General features: G+C 36.2%; 1 protein-coding gene across 1 annotated transcript in view; it reads right to left on the bottom strand.

The window, feature by feature from the left end:
- Window positions 1-20,968, bottom strand: part of LOC116421913 (1-phosphatidylinositol 4,5-bisphosphate phosphodiesterase epsilon-1-like) — a 64,445-nt gene extending 43,477 nt beyond the window's left edge. Inside the window, exon 1 of the mRNA XM_031956089.1 lies at window positions 20,175-20,968. The gene's annotated coding sequence lies outside the window, so the exon portion shown is untranslated. The remainder of the gene's footprint in view (window positions 1-20,174) is intronic.
- Between the last annotated feature and the right edge of the window lie 321 nt (window positions 20,969-21,289).

Below are 21,289 nucleotides of genomic sequence, written 5' to 3'. Positions count from 1 at the left end.
GATTTCTTTCTTTTATAAAATAAAATTTTAAGTACTTAATACCAGTGAAAAATTAAGTATGGGAAAACCACAGACCATCATTACAAAATATCATTTCAAAAATCCTGTTAAAATTCTCATTCTTTTTGTTGTTATTCGCTTGCATTTTGTTTTCTTACTCATTTTCTTTTCTTTTTGATCTGATTTTTCTTGTGCAGCAAGATAATTGTATAAATATGTTTATACATATTGGATTTAACGTATATTTTAACATGTTTAACATATATTATATTGCTTGCCATCTAGGGAACGGGGGAAGTGGGGAAAATCTGAAACACAAAGCTATGCAAGGGTCAATGTCAAAAAATCATCTGTGCATATGTTTTGAAAATAAAAAGCTTTTAAAAAAAAATAAAATAAAATAAAAATTCTGTTAAAGAGATGAAGCAATTCATCCAAGAAATCATTCTCCATGACCAAAATGAATTTACTAGGGATGCAAAGACTATTCAACATTAGGAAAACAATCATTTGGTATTTGCCAAATAAAACAAAACATATTAAAAATAAAATAAAACAAACAAAATAAAATACAAAAATATTCACATAAGTCTTCTTCTCTCCTCTGATGCTCTTACCACTCTTGTGGAAGCCCTCTTCACCTCATGCCTAGACAATTCCAATAACAATAAAAACAAAAATATTCAGAATCATGTGATTATCTCAATAGCTGCAGAAAAAGCCTTTGACAAAGTATGTCATCCACAATGCCAAAAAACTTTACAAAGTATATAGGAGGAGTTTTTTTTAATATTATAAAACATACTCATCTGAAACCAGAAAGCATCATGTGTACAGGTAATAAACGAGAAACTTTCCCAAAAAATATAAAATAAAACAAAGATGTCCACTGTCTCACTATTATTTTATACAGTTCTAGAAATGCTAATGATAGTTAACAATAAGGAAAATAAATTAAAAGAGAAAAGGTAGATAAAGAAGAAATAAACTAACCTATTTGCTGATGACATTATGGTTTACTTAATCATAGATCCTAGGGAAGTTGCAAAGATACTGAATCAATTAATAGTTTCAGCAAAGTGCCAGGCTATAAAATGAATCCTTGAAAATCAAGAACATTTCTATATAATAAAAATCAAAATCCAAAATCAACAATAGAAAAAGAAATCCCATTTCAAATGGCTAATATGCAAATAGTCAAATGCATAAAATACCAAAACATTCATATAAATTCAATTGCAAAGTGTTCTTTAAAGAAATAAAGAGCTTAAATAACTAGAACAATATTGAATACATATGACTGGGCCTGCAAATATAATAAAGCTGTTAATATTTCAAAATGCTCTACCAATCAAATTATTAGAGGGATACTTTATATGAAAATTTATCCAGAAAAGTAAGTGATGTAGACTATCAAAGGAAATGAGAAGAGGCAGGGGCAAAAGAGAAATAGCACTTCCAAATATTGAATTATACTATGGAGCAATTATCAAAATCATCTAGTATTGGTTTTAAAAAGTAGAGGTAGAAAATAAGATCAAAATGGGTTCATCATCCAGTTCTGATGGACCTGGCCATCTTCAGCAGTGAGATCAACCAAATCATTTCCAATGGAGCAGTAATGAACTGAACCAGCGACGCCCAGAGAAAGAACTCTGGGTGATGACTAAAAACCATTACATTGAATTCCCAATCCCTATATTTATGCCCACCTGCATTTTTTATTTCCTTCACAAGCTAATTGTACAATATTTCAGAGTCTGATTCTTTTTGTACAGCAAAATAACGATTTGGTCATGTATACTTATTGTGTATCTAATTTATATTTTAATATATTTAACATCTACTGGTCATCCTGCCATCTGGGGGAGGGGGTGGGGGGGTAGGAGGTGAAAAATTGGAACAAGAGGTTTGGCAATTGTTAATGCTGTAAAGTTACCCATGCATATAACCTGTAAATAAAAGGCTATTAAATTTAAAAAAAAATGGGTTCATCATTTAGACAAAAAGTGTGACACTATAAGTAAATAAGGAGAACAAGGGAGAGTTTATCTCTGAGATCTATGGAGAAGAAAGGAATTTATAGCCAAAGAAGAACTGGATAATATTATGAAATGCAAAGTGGATAATTTTGATTATATTAAATTAAAAAGGGTTTGTACAAACAAAACCTGTGCAGCCAAGATGACAAAGTAAACAGAAAACTGAGGAAAAATTTCTCATCCAAGGGCTCTGATAAATGCCTCAGAAAAATATAGAGAAAATTGACTCAAATTTATAAGTATACAAGCCATTCTCCAATTGATAAACGGTCAAAGGATATGAAGTCAATTTTCAGATGAAGAAATTAAAGCCATTTTTAGTCTCATGAAAAAATGCTCTAAATCACTGTTAGAGAAATGCAAATTAAGATGACTCTGAAGTAGCACTATACACTTCTCATATTGGCTAAGATGAAAGGAAAAGAATGATAAATGGTGGAGGGGAGATGGGAAAACTGGGACACTAACTTAATATGTTGTTGGTGTATTTGTGAACTGATCCAACCATTCTGAAGAGCAATTTGGAACTGTGTCCAAAGGGCTATCAAACTGTGCATCCCACTTTGATTCAGCAATGTTTCTATTGGGTCTGTATCCCAAAGAGATCATAAAATGCAAAAGGATCCACATGTGCAAAAATGTTTATAGCAGCCCTTTTTGTAATGGCAAGGAACTAGAAATTGAGTGAATACCCATTAGTTGGGGAATGGCCGAATAAGTTATGGTATATAAATATAATGGAATGCTATTGATCTATAAGAAATGATCAGTAGGATGATTTCAGAAAGATTTGAAGAGACTTACATGAACTCATGCTAAATAAAATGAGTAGAACCAAGAGAACGCTGTACACAGCAACAAGAAGATTATGTAATGAGTGACTTTTGATGGACTTGGCTCTTTTCAACAATAAGGTGATTCAGACCAATTCCAATAGAGTTGTGATAGAAAGAGTCATCTGCATCCAGAAAGAGGTCTATGGGGACTGAATGGGCATCACAACATATTGTTTTCACCTTTTTTGTTGTTTGCTTACTTTTTTTCTTTCTCATTTTTTTCCCTTTTTGATCCGATTTTTCTTGTGCAGCATGATAAATGTAGAAATATGTTCAGAAGAATTTTACACATTTAACCTGAACTAGATTACTTGCTCTCTAGGGGAGAAGACTGAGGAGAAGCATAACAGCATTTTCACTCTTTCTGTTGATGTTTGCTTGCATTTTGTTTTCTCTCAGGTTTTTTTTTTTTTCCTTCTTGATCCGATTTTTCCTGTGCAGTAAGACAATTGTACTATTTGCCATCTAGGGGAGGGGCTTGGGGGAAGGAGGGAAAAATTTGGAACAAAGTTTTGCAAGGGTCAATGTTGAAAAATTACCAATGCATATGTTTTATAAATAAAAAGCTTTAATTTTAAAAAAAGATCATACTTTAAAAAATGAAAAGAGAAACAGATTATATACCTTTGATTGCTTTTCTTTCTTCTGCTCATTAAACATAAACATTTCTCAAGAGTTTTGTCTTTGGCCCTCATCTTCATCTCTCTACAACTCTCTCTCCCCCTTGGTATTTCCATGCGATAGTACAGTTTCAAGCTATCACAACTTGGACAATTACTTCTAAAATCAGCCTAAGGTCATACATTCTTTCCTGCCCTGTAGTCCAAATAACTTCTAGCCATCTCCTTCTATATATGTATTTAGTTTATAAGCTAAATGTATTCAAGACCAGATTTCTTATTTTTCCCTCAAAATCTGCCCCACTTTAAGCTATCCATATTTCAGTAATAACATCACCATTTATCCTTCTCCTCTTCCCTCTATATTTAATTATTTGACAAATTCTATCAGCTTTACAATAATTCTATCTCTCTTCTTCTTCCTTCTCTTTCTACTACCATCCTATTTCATCTTGCTGATCTATTGCTACAGCCATCTATTTTCCCCTACCTCCAGGCTCCTTATACTAGTATTTAAGACCTTTCCATATTTGGTTTTAACCCATCCTTTCAGTCTCACACTACTCCCTGTAATACTTTAACCAAATTGGAGTATATATACACACTGAATTACTCCTACTCTTTCTTGCTTGAAGTCACTAAAGAATTGCAGATTTTCTAAGGGGCACTGGAGTGTCACAAGCAAGTGTGAATGGGTAGCAACATACTGCAAACGTATCAGCAAGGAGATGTAATCCAGGAAAAGAAGGTAGGTCCACTGTATAAGGAGACCAAGAGAAAACTAATTATCCAAGCAAAGTTGAGAAGTTTCAAACAAGTTCAATATATTGGATGGTTTCTGTTAATGATTTAAAGGAACATAGACAAAAGTTTCACAGACTGATAAGGCATGGATGAGTGATTACTGCCAATCTAGAAAGGAATAGCCACATTAATGAGACTACAGATCCATTAAAATATCTAAGTAACCTTGATTTTAAAGAGTAGAAGTCCATTTCTCCTTTCCTTCCTCCCTTACCACTTCATTCCTTACACAGTAGAAAAAACATTGGATTTGGTATATCTGTTGCCAGTATTATTTACTTGACATAATCATGAAAGGGCACTGTAACGTTACTTTGTCACTACAAGTTATTTGTAATTGTAGTAGTAATAGCAGCAAAAGTAGAAATAATATATTGACAACTAACATTTATAGCATTTTTAAGGTTTGCAAAGTACTTTATGTGCAATCTCATTGCTGTGAAGTAGCTACTATTTACCAACCTCATTTTACAAACAAAAACATTGATACTGAGAGATTAAATAATTTACCCAAAGTCACACAGCATATAGATGTCTGAGACAGAATTCAAACTCAGATCTTCCCAATTCCAAATTCAACACTATCTACAATACCATCTGGCTTCCTTTTGTTCTTTTTATTTTTTGCCTCAACTAGATTGTAACGCTCTTGAATTTAAAGACCATCCATGTATACTTATTGTGTATCTAATTTATATTTTAATATATTTAACATCTATTGGTCATCCTGCCATCTAGGGGAGGGGGTGGGGGGGTAAGAGGTGAAAAATTGGAACAAGAGGTTTGGCAATTGTTAATGCTGTAAAGTTACCCATGCATATATCCTGTAAATAAAAGGCTATTAAATTTAAAAAAAAAAAAAGAATTTAAAGACCATCCCCTATATCTCTCTTCAATTACTAATATTCTGCTTAAACACATTCCTCAATGGTTAACATAGTCCCCCCTCCCCTTAGATTCTCTTCTCCATCTCAATGATGATTCTGTTTGTCCTTCATTCTTGAAGAGGACCATGACATCAGGGAGGTGATGCTATGACATGCAAATGATTTATATTTTAAGTGAGGGAGGGCTGGGCAGAGTCAGTTCTTCTGGAGCCATCTGGATTCAGTGGCAAGACATAGATAAAGACAAATGGAATGGCTCTCCAAATGGAGCTATTCAATAGAAGGCAGGCACTGGAATTAAGGAAGATAGGGAAACTTCCTGCAGACAATATAGGATTTTAGCTGTGTGACATGAAGCCAGGAGGTAGAAGTGCTAAGAAGCAAATTACAGGTGGGTAGGGAGAACCAGTGAAAATACCCTGAATCAGGAAGGATCACTGAAGTGTAGAGTACATGGAGGGAAAGAGGTCTTCAATGTAGGTCAATTAAATCTGAGAAAATTATCTATACACAGTGCCACCATTTCCTCTCCTTTTGCTCTCTTCTAATCCTTCCAATATGGCTTCCAATCTCATCTTCAATTGAAAATGCTCTTTCCAAAATTACCAATGGTCTTAATTGCCAAATCTAATGGGCCTTTCCATTCCTCAATGCTTCTGACACCATCAATGACTCCCTCATCTCTAGGATTTTGGAACCTCAGGCTGCCCAATGAACAAAACTTTTTTCTTTATCCCCAACTATTTGCTCTCTTATTCCCCATTTATCTCAATCTTATTTTAAGTGTCCCATTTAGAAACTGCCTTTCCTTTCTACCATGTCTTCTGGATCATCTGCTCTGACAGAGACTTGACAGCAGTGCTTCCTATGTTTTCCTTGACAGCACAGCTATATTTTCTTTCATGTGCCTGACATACCAGTTCTGATGGGAGAGTTGGACTATTTCTTGCTCTCTATTGTTACTTCTGGACTGTCTCTCTGTCTCTCTGTCTCTCTCTCTCTCTCTCATATTACCCAATTCAGTCAGACCCCACTGGCTATTGCGTATTTACCTCTAGAATATTCTCCTTCTGTCCTCAATGAGTTCAGTGCTTGCTTCAGTCTCTCTCCTCCCCAACTTCTATCCTCATACTAGTAGACTTGAATTTACATATTGATATTCCCTCAAATATCCTAACTTCCCAACTCCTCCAAGTTTTCAAATTTGCTTCACCCCCTCCAACAAGAGATGTACATTCCTCACAAAATTCATGTTCTCAAATTCCATACTTATTTTCACTGATCATAATCTTTTATCATTCCATCTTTCTCTATTCTTTATTACCCTGAACCTACTTTTCATATTCACTGTGACCTCTGTTCTGTATATTCAGTAGTTATGTGCTGTTTTTTTAATAGCTTTAGCCTATGAAAAAGAAAGGTAAGATATCCAAGGGGCAAAGTAGGAAGAAGCAGAACATTCTATTTTTTCCCCCACCCTCACCTCAGAACTACACTACATAGATCTAAAAAATACCAAACCAAGTCCTGATTGAGAAATCCAAGGGGAAAAACCCCAGTAAATCATTTTTTCCAGCCCAGGTTGTCATAAGGATTCTAAGGTTTGTAAAGGTGTCCAGAAAGATACACAGAGACTTAACCAGTGCTTGGACCTGTGCCCTAGGACAAGAAGAGATCCAAGATCCAACATATAGGGACCTGATGCTATGTGGGAAGCAGAAACAGGTGCCAACTTGCAGTACTATTCATCATACTTTCCAAGAAAAGTGGCAAATCTACTGAGGAGTGAGGAAGCAACTAGGAGTTAGAAGGAACTAGGAGTAGCAGACCACCACAAGGAACAGCCATCATCCTGAGGCTGTGTGAATTGCACAAGGAATAGGCACAGTGGCAAGTAACAGCTATGTGTCTCTAACCTGAGGAACAGATGAGGAATTCAGATCCAACCTTCAGCCCACAATAAAGCCTATAACTGGATAACAAGGGGAGGCAGCTTAAACTAAGGGAGAAAAAGAAGTTCTATTACACTGATCCTTCAGAGATTTCTAACTAGCTGACAATTGTTCCAGCAATAATCTCCTGGAACTCTAGTGAGGGGCAAGCCCACAGTTATGTTGTTCAAATACAAGACCAGACTAGTAGCTTATAAAGTTCAGATAAAAGGGCAGAAATCAGACTTTACTATACATTAGACTTCTTTAAGCAGTCGGATCCCAGCCTATGCCACTCCTGAGATCCTTGAAGAACACAGGAATCAATACTCAAAGGAAATAATAGCCAAAACAATGCCTAGATATGTTCAGAGAAAGGCCATAATACAAAATACAAAATCAGAAATTAAGGTTGCATGAGTAAACAAAAAGAAAATCTTTCTTTGCAATTGGGGTTAAGTGACTTGCCCAGGGTCACACAGCTAGGAAGTAGTAAGTGTTTGAGATCATATTTGAACTCAGATCCTCCTGACTTCAGGGCTGGTGTTCCATCCACTGCACCACCTAGCTGTCCCAGCTGAAAGAAAATCTCAACAGACACTGATGTTTATGGTGAAAGGGATACCAAAAATACAATCCTAGAAGAAGATGACTCCAAAATATTACTGTTCTGTAAGAAATGACCAACAGGATGATTTCAGAAAGGCCTGGAGAGACTTACACGAACTGATGCTGAGTGAAATGAGCAGGACCAGGAGATCATTATATACTTCAACAACAATACTAGATGATGACCAGTTCTGATGGATCAAGCCATCCTCAGCAACGAGATCAACCAAATCATTTCTAATGGAGCAGTAATGAACTGAACTAGCTATGCCCAGAAAAAGAACTCTGGGAGATGACTAAAAACCATTACATTAAATTCCCAATCCCTATATTTATGCACACATGCATTTTGATTTCCTTCACAAGCTAATTGTACAATAATTCAGAGCCTGATTCTTTTGTACAGCAAAATAATGTTTGTCATGTATACTTATTGTGTATCTAAATTCTATTTTAATATATTTAACATCTACTGGTCATCCTGCCATCTAGGGAGGGTGGGGGTGGGGTAAGAGGTGAAAGAATTGGAACAAGAGGTTTGGCAATTGTTAATGCTGTAAAGTTACCCATGTATATATCCTGTAAATAAAAGGCTATTAAATTAAAAAAAAAAAAAAAAAAAAAAAAAAGAAGATGACTCCAAAACATATAAGAGCAAAAGCCTTAAAATAAATAAATACAAATACAAACACACACACACACACACACACACACACACACACACACAACTTGAACTAAAATTTCTGGACAAATGAGGCATTTTTAAAAGAGTTTTAAAAGGATTTTGTAAAAGAAATGAGAGGAAAAGAGAGCTATGGAGGAAAGACTTGAAAAGAAAGTTAATAACTTAGTACAAGGATTCTCTTACCCAAATAATAACATTTTGAAAATTAGTATGGATCAAAAAGAAGTCAAAGACTTCATGAGACATCAAGAAATATTAATATAAAATTTTGAAAAATGAAAAACCAGTAGAAAACCAGAGTTCTCATATATCGAAAGCCAATGACCTAGAACACAGATCAAAGAAAGATTTAAGAACATACTGAAAGCCATATCTCCAAAAAAGTCTCAATATCATAGTTCATGAAATCATAAAACTGCCCAGATCTCTTAGAGTCAGAGGGCAAAGTAGAAATTGAAAGACTGAACCAATCACCTCCTAAAAGAAGCACAAAATGAAATGTCCTCATAACATCATAGCCAAAGTCTAGAGCTTCTAAATTAAAGAAAAAGACAAAAAAAATAGAAGTAGACAGAAAGAGGAATTCAAGTACTAAAGAGTTAATTAGAATCACACAAGATTTGGCACTGAACATAAGGGAATGGAAAATTTAGAATATATTATTACTAAAGAAATTAAATAAGTTATTTACATGCTAACATGAAGAAAAAACACAAATATCTCCTTAAAAACTCAATAACATTAGGCTTTACTGAGAAAACTAAATAATGCTATATTTTGATGACCTCAAAAGAAAAAAGGAAAGGGAGGGAAAGTGAATATGCTAATGAGGGGAAAAGAGAAAAAAGGAAAAGAGAACTATCTTGAATAATTAGGTTATGTAAAATGAAAACTAAAGAAACAAAGGAGATGAGGTGGGAAAAATAGGCAATACTTTCAACAATTTCATTTAACCGAGTTGATTGGTTGTTGTCCATTCTGGAAGAGAAAAGAAGGCACAGAAATAGTTTGATGTACTTCACTTAACAGGGAAACAGGAGGGGAAAGAGAGTTAAAATAAATAAATAAAATAAAACAAAATGAAAAGGTAAAATAGAGAAAAGGTGGAGTAAAAAGGGTGAATTTCAAAGAAGGGTTTAAACTAAAAGAAAGCATAAAAACCTGCCACTGGGTCCTGAGATAGAAAAAGAAAAAAAGGAAAAGAGAGCTGAAATAGTTTGATTTTTGAACACTAATGCTGAGAATATGTCTCTCACTACCTTCTTTATAAACAGGGGATAGGAAACAGGTCAAAGAAAACTATGAGAGAGGATTGGCCTTGTAGCCAGAATGACATACATAGGTTCACCTTTTTAATAAACTATTTTATGGAGAAGTCTAGCAAGGTAAACTCTCACACATAGGTCACAATTGGTTCATAATCTTAGGGTGAAGAATTTTAGTATCACTTGTGAGATACAGAAGATGCTGACTCAAGACCATCCAGCAAAGAAAATGCTATATTCTATGAGCAATGCAGAATCACGATAGCACAAATGCACAAATCTAGAGACATCTACATCCCAAATATTCAAACAACTATTTGTTTCTGATCCATGGTAGAGCCTTCCAAGTTTGGATTGATTGATTAGCCACAGTCAAACACATTGTACCTTGACTTCAACATTATGATGTCACTGGTACTCTTCAAATACGATGGACAAACACCACAGGCCCTTATTGCCTCACATCTGAACTACTGTAATAGATTGCCAAGTTTCCTTGCCATGTATAATTTCAATCCATCACCTCAGCTGTCAAAGTGATCTTCCTAAAGTGCAGGTCTGATGAACTCACGCTGGTTCCATAAAATTTCATTGGCTCCCTATCTTCTGAGGTTTGTTACATGTTACCTACTGTGCTCCTATGCAATGACCATGGCTTTCTTACTATTCCCCCCAAAAGATAGTATTATTGGGTCTGTAGCTCAAAAAGATCAGAAAAGAGGGAAAAGGGCCCACATGTGAAAAAATGTTTTTAACAGCTCTTACTTTTTGTTAGAGGCAAGGAACTGGAAATTGGGTGGATATCCATCAGTTGGGGAACAGCTGAATAAGTTATGGTATATGAATGTCATGGAATATTATTGTTCTATAAGAAATGAAGAACAGGCCGATTTCAGAAAAGCCTAGAAAGACTTACATGAACTGATGTTGAATGAAGGGAACAGAACCCAAGAGAACATCATACATAGTAACTACACAATTATGTAATCATCAATTATGATAGACTTAGATCTTCTTAGTAACACAAGACAATTCCAATAGACTTGCAATAGAAAATGCCATCCTCATCCAGAGAGAGATTATTACGGAGACTGAATGCAGATCGAAGCATACTATTTTCAGCTTTTTCTTTCTTGTGGTTTTCCCCTTTGTTCTGATTTTTCTTTCACAACATGATTAATATGGAAATATGTTCAAAATGATTGTACATGTATAACCTGTCATATTGCTTGTTGTCTTGGGGAGGTAGGGTAAAAGAAGTAAAGAGAAAAAATTAGAACTCAAAATCTTATAAAAATGAATCCAATTGGAAAATTTTACATGTTACTGGAAAAATAAAATAGTATTGTTAAAGATTACATGTCACCTTAACAAAAATTCATAAACAAATGTAGAAATGTATAAATATTAAATATATCTTTTGTAGATCAGAATGTGAAATATAATTATAAGTAAGAAAATTGAAGAAACAATTAAAATTATTTGGACACTAGCTTAATCCTAAAGAATGGGTAGACTGAAGAATAAATCACAGAAACAATAAACAATTTTATCAAAGATAATAACAGCAATGAAACAAATTAAACAATGCAATAGCTATCTACCATTCCCGAAGATCTATGATGAACCATGCTACCCATTTCCTGAAAGGTCATAACAAAAAGTAAAAATAATATATATTCCAAAAGTAAATGCAAATTATTTTGTGACTATCCCATTATTCTTAATGCTTTGCATTACTTCTTCCTTCCTTTATACTCACAATTTATAATTATTTGAACAAAAAATGTAGGAGAAAGGGCAATGTTGCATAATTAGGACATATAGATTCTAATTCTAGCCCTTCACCATTGTATGAGCTGGTGCAAATCCATTATCTTCTATAGGTCTCATTTTCCTTTTCTGAAAATTAGAGGATTTGACTAAATGATTTCTGACATCTTTCTTGCTCTGAAATTCTATGATTCTATTAAAGAGCATACATTCATTAATAAATAGACTAAATATAAAAACAATCATCGGAGAAATATATTTTGGATTACATATATATTTTTAAAAGTCTGCAATCTCTCTTAAAAACTGAGTATGGTACACTTCTTACTTCTTAACTTGGTCTAGTCCATCCTATAAAAACATACTGGATTGCTAATAATTCCATAGCTAGAAATGTGAGTCATCTCTTTTTATCCTTTTGAAACTTATCTGATCTGAGCCAGTCAGCTTCTGAATAACATATATGTCACCTGTTGACAGCTAGTCCATAATTTTATTATGCCAAGCACTATCTACTTTCAAAAAATTATTTTCAGTGTGCTATAGATGTAATTTACTTAATATGTTAAAATATTTATAACATAATAAGCTACTTTAATTAATATGCTAATATAAAATTAAGCAAGGTAAGTATAATTTATAACATTATATTAAATGTCATTGTTGCTTACTAATATATGTTCTATTCCATTGTATTATTACAATAGTGTTATATTGGTTAAATATTTTTACTGTTTTAAAGTTATTTTCCGAGGGATTTGCATGAAGCTTTTTAATTTTTTTCTGTGTACAATCTTTTATAATTCTTTCCTTCACTTCCTGCCATTACCTACCACTATGAATTTTCAATCTATCATATCCTTGACAAAAAGAATGGAAGCATAATAAACTGGAATCACTCAGGAACAAATTAGCTTCTCATTATATCTTACACAATCTTTAAGAGCAAGTCAAAATCAAAATTCATACAACATTTGGAAAAAAAACCCTTATTTCATACATGAATGTTAAATCTTATAAATGTCAAAAGTTTACTAAGCACCTGTTATTTTAATTTAGTTGCAGCTATCATGGGGAGAGGGGAAACACTTAAGTTCATGTATAAAGATATTAAAATACCTCCTACTAATTCCTCGAAACATTTAATAATGTTTAAGTATTTTATATTTCCTTTATATATATTTTGCATTTACTTATTTGTGTATATTTGTTTTCCCCCAAAAGAATGTAAGTTCCTTTCAGTCAAGTACTTTTTTTCTTCATAGTATGACTTCATAGTCAAGTACTCCCTAACAAATATTAAGTGTAACAAATGCTTGTTAAATTGAATTTAATTATATGACAGGCTCAGATAGTGACATAAAAATTTTAAATTAGATCCAATCCCTGCTACTAACAGATGTCTGAAGTTCTCTTGAGGTTAGAAGAAATTATGATCATTAATTGAACTGCCACATTATATTTAAAAGAACAATATGGTTTCAATACTTGTTTTGGAAACTATTACAGTAGAAATAGTAGCTTGGAATAGCTCCAACAACATAATTTTATTGTTGAAAGCCATGATATGTTGCCATACTGAAGAATGTTTTGCTTTATTAAATCTCTAACATTCACAATATATGTTGTAGGATTGAATTTTCACATTGATTTCTGCCATTCCCTGGAATTTTCCAAAATCTTTGATATTAATACTTTGAATTTAAAGTGAAAAAATCAAAAAAGGAAGTGCCCTCTACCTCTGCCATGTCTTTAATTATGAACACACTGTGGTTTCTCTATATTAGCTGCACATAATACAAAGCTTCACAAACTTATAGCATAAAATTAACCTCAGTTTCATTTTAAAACTAGATGATCCCAAATGCTACTGGGCATAATCGAACTAATCACCTTTTAATTTACATCATATGAAGAAATTATTCTTTTTCAATGGCTATTAAGTAAGCATGGAATCAAATTACTATGAAATAATTTAGTGTGACTGTTATTTCCACTAACTTATTGAGCATTTGCTTTATGCCAAGTATCGTGCTAATGAAAATTTTACACAAGTTACAGGAACAAATCTTATTCTAATAGAATTTATGACATTTGAGAAATATCACTTATTTTGTTCACAGAGCATTTAAATCTTATGTTACAAATGTTTTATCAAATACTTATGTTATCAAGAGATCATTAGATATGTCAACAACGATACTGTATGAAGATGTAATCTGATGGAAGTGGATTTCTTTGAAAAAGAGACCTAATTCAGTTTCAACTGATCAATGATGGACAGAAGCAACTACACCCAAAGAAAAAAACACTGGGAAATGAATGTAAACTGTTTGCATTTTTGTTTTTCTTCCCGGGTTATTTTTACCTTCTGAATCCAATTCTCCCTGTGCAACAAGAAAACTGTTTGGATCTGCACACATACATTGTATCTAGGATATACTATGACATATTCAACATATATAGGACTGCTTGCCATCTAGGGGAGGGGGTGGATGGTGGGAGGGAAAAAACGGAACAGAAGTGCATGCAAGGGATAGTGTTATAAAAAAAAATTACCCTGGCATGGGTTCTGTCAATAAAAAGTTACTATAATAAAAAAAAAAAAAATACTTGTTATTATAGTTGTAGCTTTCATCTAGGAAATAATTCAAAAGAGTACATGTATAAAACTAATAAAGACCTTCCCTTTCCATATTCCTGCAGGATTTTATTGTGTGAAATTGTTTTTATTTATTTGCACATACTTGGTGTAGTCAATTGTCCATTATTGGTACAGGTCAAGTTTAAGTTGTAATAATTAATGAAAAGACATCAAGACATTTAAATCTCAGAACTTTAAAGCAAAATTATTCTAAAATTATGTTCTTGAGAAAGACAACAAGAACAAAAGTACAAAATCAATAACCAGAAGCAAAACTAAAGTAGAATTTCACATTTTGGATCTCCAATTTATTCTAGCTTTGGAATCAGAAAGACATGGCCAACAGGGTAAGAGCAACAACACTGAGTAGATAGCAAAGAGTAGATTAAAGCCAGTAAAGCAACAGAGGTGAAAAAGTGGAGCCAACATGGAATTAGGTCCAGGAGCATGTGGTAAGAGAATGAGGCTAATGCAGGAACAAGGGTGGAAACTGCAAGTGAGGCCAGGGCAGACATTCCTTCTACACCCAGTTCAGTCTCAGTCTAAGGAATCAGATGTGTTCCACTATATGGAGTTAACAAAAGATTACCAGGCTTCTCACACATTGTTTTTGAAAATTATTTTGAACATAATACATAATTCAATGATCTTTTTGGTGCTTGTAAATTCTCCTCCAGATATAACAGAAACAAGCTTTTTATACTTCTACTTTATTTTCCTAAAACCTAAAATGGTATAGGAGGAGCATAATCAGAATTGGTGAAGGGAAAGCATTTCCATTCCCTCTTTCTCAAGTCCTGATACTTCAATATTTCAATGATCTGTTACCCTATTGATGTGGGTATTCAACAAAGGGGATTATAAATTCATTTACATTTTGTTGTTGTATGCAACTTGTTCATATATTCTATTAAGTCCTCTACAGGTAGCCCATGCAAATTGCTGGCACCTTTCCTCTAAATTTCTGGACTTGATGGTATGTATACATAAGCTATCTTATCAGTTATCCCTTGCTCTCAGTAAGTGATCAGCCCACCTCTTTTTCTCATCACAAATCTCTCCTTTATGACATTCTCATGCACAATTCTTCAATGATAACATGTTGTTTTTTAACTTACACCCAACACAAACCTTCTGTTCTTTGAGTATCATTAACTTTACTCTTCAGGGACAAGCCTTAGAATAATCATTTTAAGCTAGAAATAATTCTACATTTAAACATTTATGATACACACACACATAAATTGATTTAGGTTCCAATGACAAAAAAAAAAAAAAAAAAACCCAGTGGAAATAAAATTTCTCTAGTCTTTGTTTTCCTTTCCCAAGAAGACCCTTGTAATTCCCTCAGGGGACAGGTTTTGGATTATAGTATAAAAGAAAGTAATTAAGCCCACTACAGTATTTCCCCTGTGATGGTGAGGTTCTCTAGGAGGGTAACCCTCTGATATCCTGGAGTCCCAATAATATTCTGTAATTTTTCTAATTATTAACCAGAACTGAGCTAATCCCTTTTCCCATCTCTGAAGATATACAGAAAGAATCACAGAATCCCTAACCCTCTCAGAGAAATGGGATAAAAAAATAAATATAACTGGCAAAGTAAAAAGTGAAATGATAAACTAATCACTAAGCATGGACTCCTATAATATTCTTCATTTTGTAATTATTTTTAAGGAATCTAGTCACACTTTTATTTTAAACATCTAGTGCTGAAATTGTAAAAAGACATAAATTCCATAAGTCAAAATAACTAATTTATTTTTAAGATATACTTAAAAACCACTATCTTTGCAATAATTGTTTATATGGAGGCGATGTAGCACAGTGGAGAAAGTGCTAAACTCTATTATGAGTCTGGTAAAGTTACTTAACCTCCCAGTGTCCCAGAATAATATTATGCAAAAAAGAAAATATTTGAATCTGCCTTGGTAGCAACCATTCAGCTCTTCACCCAGATGAACTCACAAATCTCATTTTTAAAAAAGAAACTGTCTACAGGATATATCTGAGTTCCCCAAAAGTTCGAAAAGTCTGTAAGCCAATTGTTTAAAACTAGAACATTTATTTTATTTATTTATTTTTTTTTTGCTATAGAATGTTATAAATGATAGAGGGTTCCTAGGATAGCTCACATTGTAACTGAATTATACTAGTAATAGTACTAGGCTGAATTCTGGGTCCTATGAAAAGGTACTGATTCTTACATATATGATTGTTATCGTTTGTCCTTCATTCTTGAAGAGAACCATAACATAAGGTGATGCCATAACTTGCAAATGAATTGGATTTAAGTGAGGGAGGACTGTGCAAAGTCACTAGGCTCCCTTTTTCCTATGGAGCCATCTGGATCCAATGGCAAGATATAGATCAGCATGACTAGAGATGGTCTTGGATACAATGGGAGACCTTGGCCATGTAAAGGAATGTAAATTTTGATACCCTCCACACAATTCTTTTAATCCACTTTTATTTTATAACATGTCTCCTTATTATACATTTTATCTGATAGTCAAGGTTTTACTATATAAGTTAAACTAAAACATAATTTTCAATAGAATTCATAGTTTTTTTTTTTTAAAGACCCAAAGAATATAGTAAGAATTTTAGAGGTTGATTTTTTTTTTTTTTTAGGTAGACTGAATGTTTGAGGGACTATATGAATTTTTATTGTTGTTGTTCAATTTCGTATGACTCCATTTGGGATTTTCTCTGCAAAGATACTGAAGTAATTTGCTATTTCCTTCTCCAATTATATGAATATATATTTCATTTAAGCTGCTTGACAACTGAGATGATTTCTTTTTTGTCTTTGTATTCCTAGTACTTAACAAAGCCCCCTAATATAAAGGGGGCAATAAATAATTTCTTAGTGAATGGAATTATTTAAATAGGATGGTTAAAATGTCAAAATTGTTGTTATTCATGGATGATAATATTTCAGATGCCTTAAGAAAAAAGTAAATATAACATCATTTATATTATTAATTTATTTTGGTCCTTAATTTAGTGCAAAAATGCAACTAGACATTGTTAATCAACAATCCCATCCCATTCCTTAAAATATAATGGATTGTGGATATCATGTTTGGATAAAGAAAATTTTCAGGAAATGTTTCCCTGAGATTTAAAAAGTTGGTCTCTTTTTTTTTTCCTTCAAGTAATTAGTTCAAGTAAGCCTCCACTAAAGTTCTACTCTGATAACTCATCTTGGCATGGAAGCATGCCTGGGTTTTTAGACATTATGTTAGAGAGATTCAATGTCTAGTAAGTCCTAGCCTGCAGAAAGAAAGATTGTATTGGATCAAGTACAATTAATGTCTTTAGATATGTAAATATGTGAAACATACCATTTTGTTTTCTTGATCATCACAAAGTCTCACTGATGACTTTATTGTTTTAAAATTCAACATGCCCTCTTCCCATTTCCAAAAAGCAAACCCCTCTAAAGGGCAGTGATTTTATGATGTAAGCTATTTGCTCTGCCTTTTACCTAATCCCTGAACTTTTCATCCCTTAATAGTGATATTCCTTGGTTTGCAAACTTGGCGATGGTAAACCAAAATATGGAAAGCTATTATTGGTGTGAAGAATGATATACCAATGGTATCATTTAATTAAAAGTCTGAATCTAAAGTTGATCCCATATAACCTTGCAAGATATCTTGGGATTTATGTCTAAGAACATGCCTTAAACCCAAAACATTCTGGCTCTCTTTATCCAACAAGTCCCAGGCCAAGTCCGACTCAGTCATACTTTCACACTTTCTCCTTTTATTGAGGAGGAAATAGACTAAAAGAGGCTATAATTACTTTCCTAAGGACATATCTCTAATTAAAAACAGAGCCAATACCAGAGCATAAAGTCTCCTACTAATAGGATGAGGAACCCTTTTCTTTCCCCCTTCCCTGAGTTTGTTAGACCCTATGAAAAAATGAAATATGAAATAGTCTGTCTTTGGCAACTCCTCTTCCATATTTTTATACTCCTTCAATGAGTTATTCATGTTGCCTTAAATTCCCCAATGCAGTATTTCAACTAAGTTTATCCAATCTCCCAAAGTTCTCCATACTCTAAAATTATCTACCTCAGTTTCTATGACTGTAGGTTTTAGGAAACATCATGCAATTATTTCATACCAATATGTGAATGACTGAAAGCCCTGCCTAAGATTACTTGCATAAAAAAATGAATGATCAAAGTCAACTTTGCCTGGGATCATTGGATCCTGGGAGTCAGTTCTTCTAAGTCATTATTTCTGCTTTCACTTCACAATTGCTCCTAAAGCAACAGCAATGAGAATTCTAGCAGGCAGAGAAGAGCCAGAGATGTGGCAGAAACTATGACAGGTTTGTAGCATGGTTTTAAGTTGAACATTTGTAAGTGAAAGGCTGCCAAATCAATACATACAAACTGGATGCAGTGGGTTCTATATCTTGCCACTGGACCCACATGGCACCAGGAAAGAAAATGAGACTGGCTTTGCATAGCCCCCTTCATTTAAATCCAAATCATTTATATGCCATGGCCTCACCTCCCAAATGTGATAGTCCTCTGGAAGAAGGAAGGACAAACAGCAACAACAAAAGAGAATTAACCCTGAATATGCGTCCTCTTCCCCATACATGGGAAACCATTCCCTTTATTCCATATATTACTCCAAACAAATACAGTGAGGGGAGAGAGAGAGAGAGAGAGAGAGAGAGAGAGAGAGAGAGAGAGAGAGATGTATATATATGTGTGTGTATATAATTCTACAATAACACTCTACATTTGTTTTTTTTTCTTTTTAATTGCTTTTTAGAATACAAATTTCATATTCACTATGGATTTTGAAAGAAAATTATTCAAGTAAATGGAAGATCTTCACACATATACCTCTAAACACAAGGAAATGTGCAATCCACTCTACTCCAGAATTTGGAACAACATCTCAGATTCCATCCAAGGAGTTACCAGAAGTACTAGAAGGGATTCATTCTACTACAGTCTTACCTATTTTATGGCCCATGGCATGGATGCCAAGACTTTAGCAAGTCTCCAGATTATAAAGGAGAATTCAATTCCTCTTTGGGGCAGTAAATGAACTTGGCACTTCTACTAGGAAATATGCATTTCTCTGAATAATCCTGATCATATTCTTTATTTCTCTAAAATACAGTACACTATAAAAGACTCTTTAAAAAAAAATGGAAATGAGAGCAGAATCGGATACCCAGGATGATAGCGGGCAATCTTTTGGTATGACCTATACATCACACGCCTTTCAGGACAAGAGTTCTGCACTGGGCCAGGGTACTTAGGCATTCTGTACAAACGTCTTGACTTTAAGGGAAGTTGCCAGATTTCTTTGGTGCAGGCGGTTCAATCCTTCCAAGGACATATGGAATACAGCTATCAGATTTTCAGGAAACTGACACTGGCCCATCCAAATAAAACAGAGTGCATTCTCACGGGCCACTGAAAAACCACGTTTAAATCACTGTTTCTCTTCACATAATCCTATTCCCTATGGATCTGGTACTTCTTCCGCCTACCTAGCATTTCTATCTGTTATCCCAAATATTTGGCAATCATTCTTTTACCGGGAAGGGAAGGAGCTTATTTTCTATCCTTTTTTTATACTACCTACAGATTTCACATCGAGGGCAAATTCTACCTCAGAAATAGAGAGAGAGAGAGAGAGAGAGAGAGAGAGAGAGAGAGAGAGAGAGAGTGTGAGTGAGTGAGTGAGTGTATAGCACTAAAGAACTTCAAAAGTGGGAAAAACCCTTTAGCCAGCCTTCCAGCCACCCAACATTATATTTCCCGGGACCCGACGTAAGTAAAGGTCTCCAAGAATTCGCCCTCTCCTCCCCAGACGTTTTCCTTGAAAGACTCCAAAGGGGCCACAGTCCTCATCAATCTCGCCATTTTCTTTCCTCCAAGGGACCAATCTCACATAGAAAAAAAAATCAAAGAGTGAGGGTAGGGAGTCATGTCGTTTAAAAAAAAAAAAAAAAAAAAAAAAAGGCGCCCTCACGACTCGCGGTCACCTCCCTGCCTTCAAGCCCGGTCCCTGGAGGGTCGTGAATTACCTGGACCATCTCTCGCTGGGCCCGAACGTCTCCCCTTCACACGTGCTGGCCCATTCGCCTCCGCACGCACGTAGGTAACGGTTGACACCTACGGGTCGGGTGGAAACCACGATCGGTCTCAACTTCTCCTCCTCCCCCGGGATGGAGCCAGGTCAGCCTCACCGATCTCAGGGCAGGGCCCCGCGCAACGGACTCCGGGAGCGCGCCCCGCGTCGCGGCTCGGTTCGATCGATCGTTGTCCCGCTGCCCGGAGCCAGCCGTGTGGGGGTGGGGGAGGGGAGGGAGCGTGCGCGTGTGCGGGGGGCGGGGGGTCCCGTATCTGGCCTAAGTTCCGACGCCCGACTGTGGCCCCCCGTGTCCCGGGCGCTGGGTGTGTGCGGCGCTCGGTTTCTCCGGCTCGCTCGCGCTCACCAGTGAGTGTGAGGGTGGGTGAGTGCCGAGCGCGGAGGGTGTGCGGCGCCCCAGTTTCGCCGCGCGCGCGGGGGCCGAGTGCGGGCCGAGCTACAGGGCGCGTGGGGCGCCTCAGTTTCGCTGCCCGCTCCAGGTCGCCCAGGGAGTGTGCGTGAGGCAGTGAATGGCACCGGGCTGGGGGCGAGAGAGCGCGCGCGGGGTGTGCCGGTGAGGAGCGAGCCCTTCTCCTCCTCCGGGCCGGGGGCTCGGGCAGCGCCCCCAGGACCAGGAGCGGAGCAGCCCCGGACCAGGCTTCACCGGGCGCCCTCCTCTGCGGCCGCCTCGGGACGGACCGGTCCGGTTCCGTCTACTCCGGTCCGCGCTTTCCCTGCCCTCTGGAGCTACCTGCCCGCCCCAGCCTCCCCCGGGCCCCTAGCCTTCCCGCCCACGCTCCCCTCCACTTGCCTGGGGGCGGGGGAGGGGGCGCCGCGAGGGTCTCCTCTGGCCCCTCCTCCTCCTCCTCCGCTGCAGTCTTCTCCCCGTCCTAGTCCTCCTCCGCCTCCTTCCCCCCGCCCAAGCCGCGGCTGCCCCTCCGCTCGGTCCGGGAGAGCCGCCGAGGCGCTGGCGGCAGCTCGAGGCGGCCCCCGCCCTGGGGCTGGGATTTCCCAGAACTCAGCAGCGGCCGCCCCGGGGCGAGCGGGCGGGCGGGCGGACGGAGGGCCCGC

This window comes from Sarcophilus harrisii, chromosome 2, assembly GCF_902635505.1.
Source record: "Sarcophilus harrisii chromosome 2, mSarHar1.11, whole genome shotgun sequence".
In the NCBI taxonomy this organism is placed as follows: Eukaryota; Metazoa; Chordata; class Mammalia; order Dasyuromorphia; family Dasyuridae; genus Sarcophilus; species Sarcophilus harrisii.
Note: the sequence above shows the minus strand (reverse complement) of the source record. Positions and strands in the feature narration are given on the sequence as shown.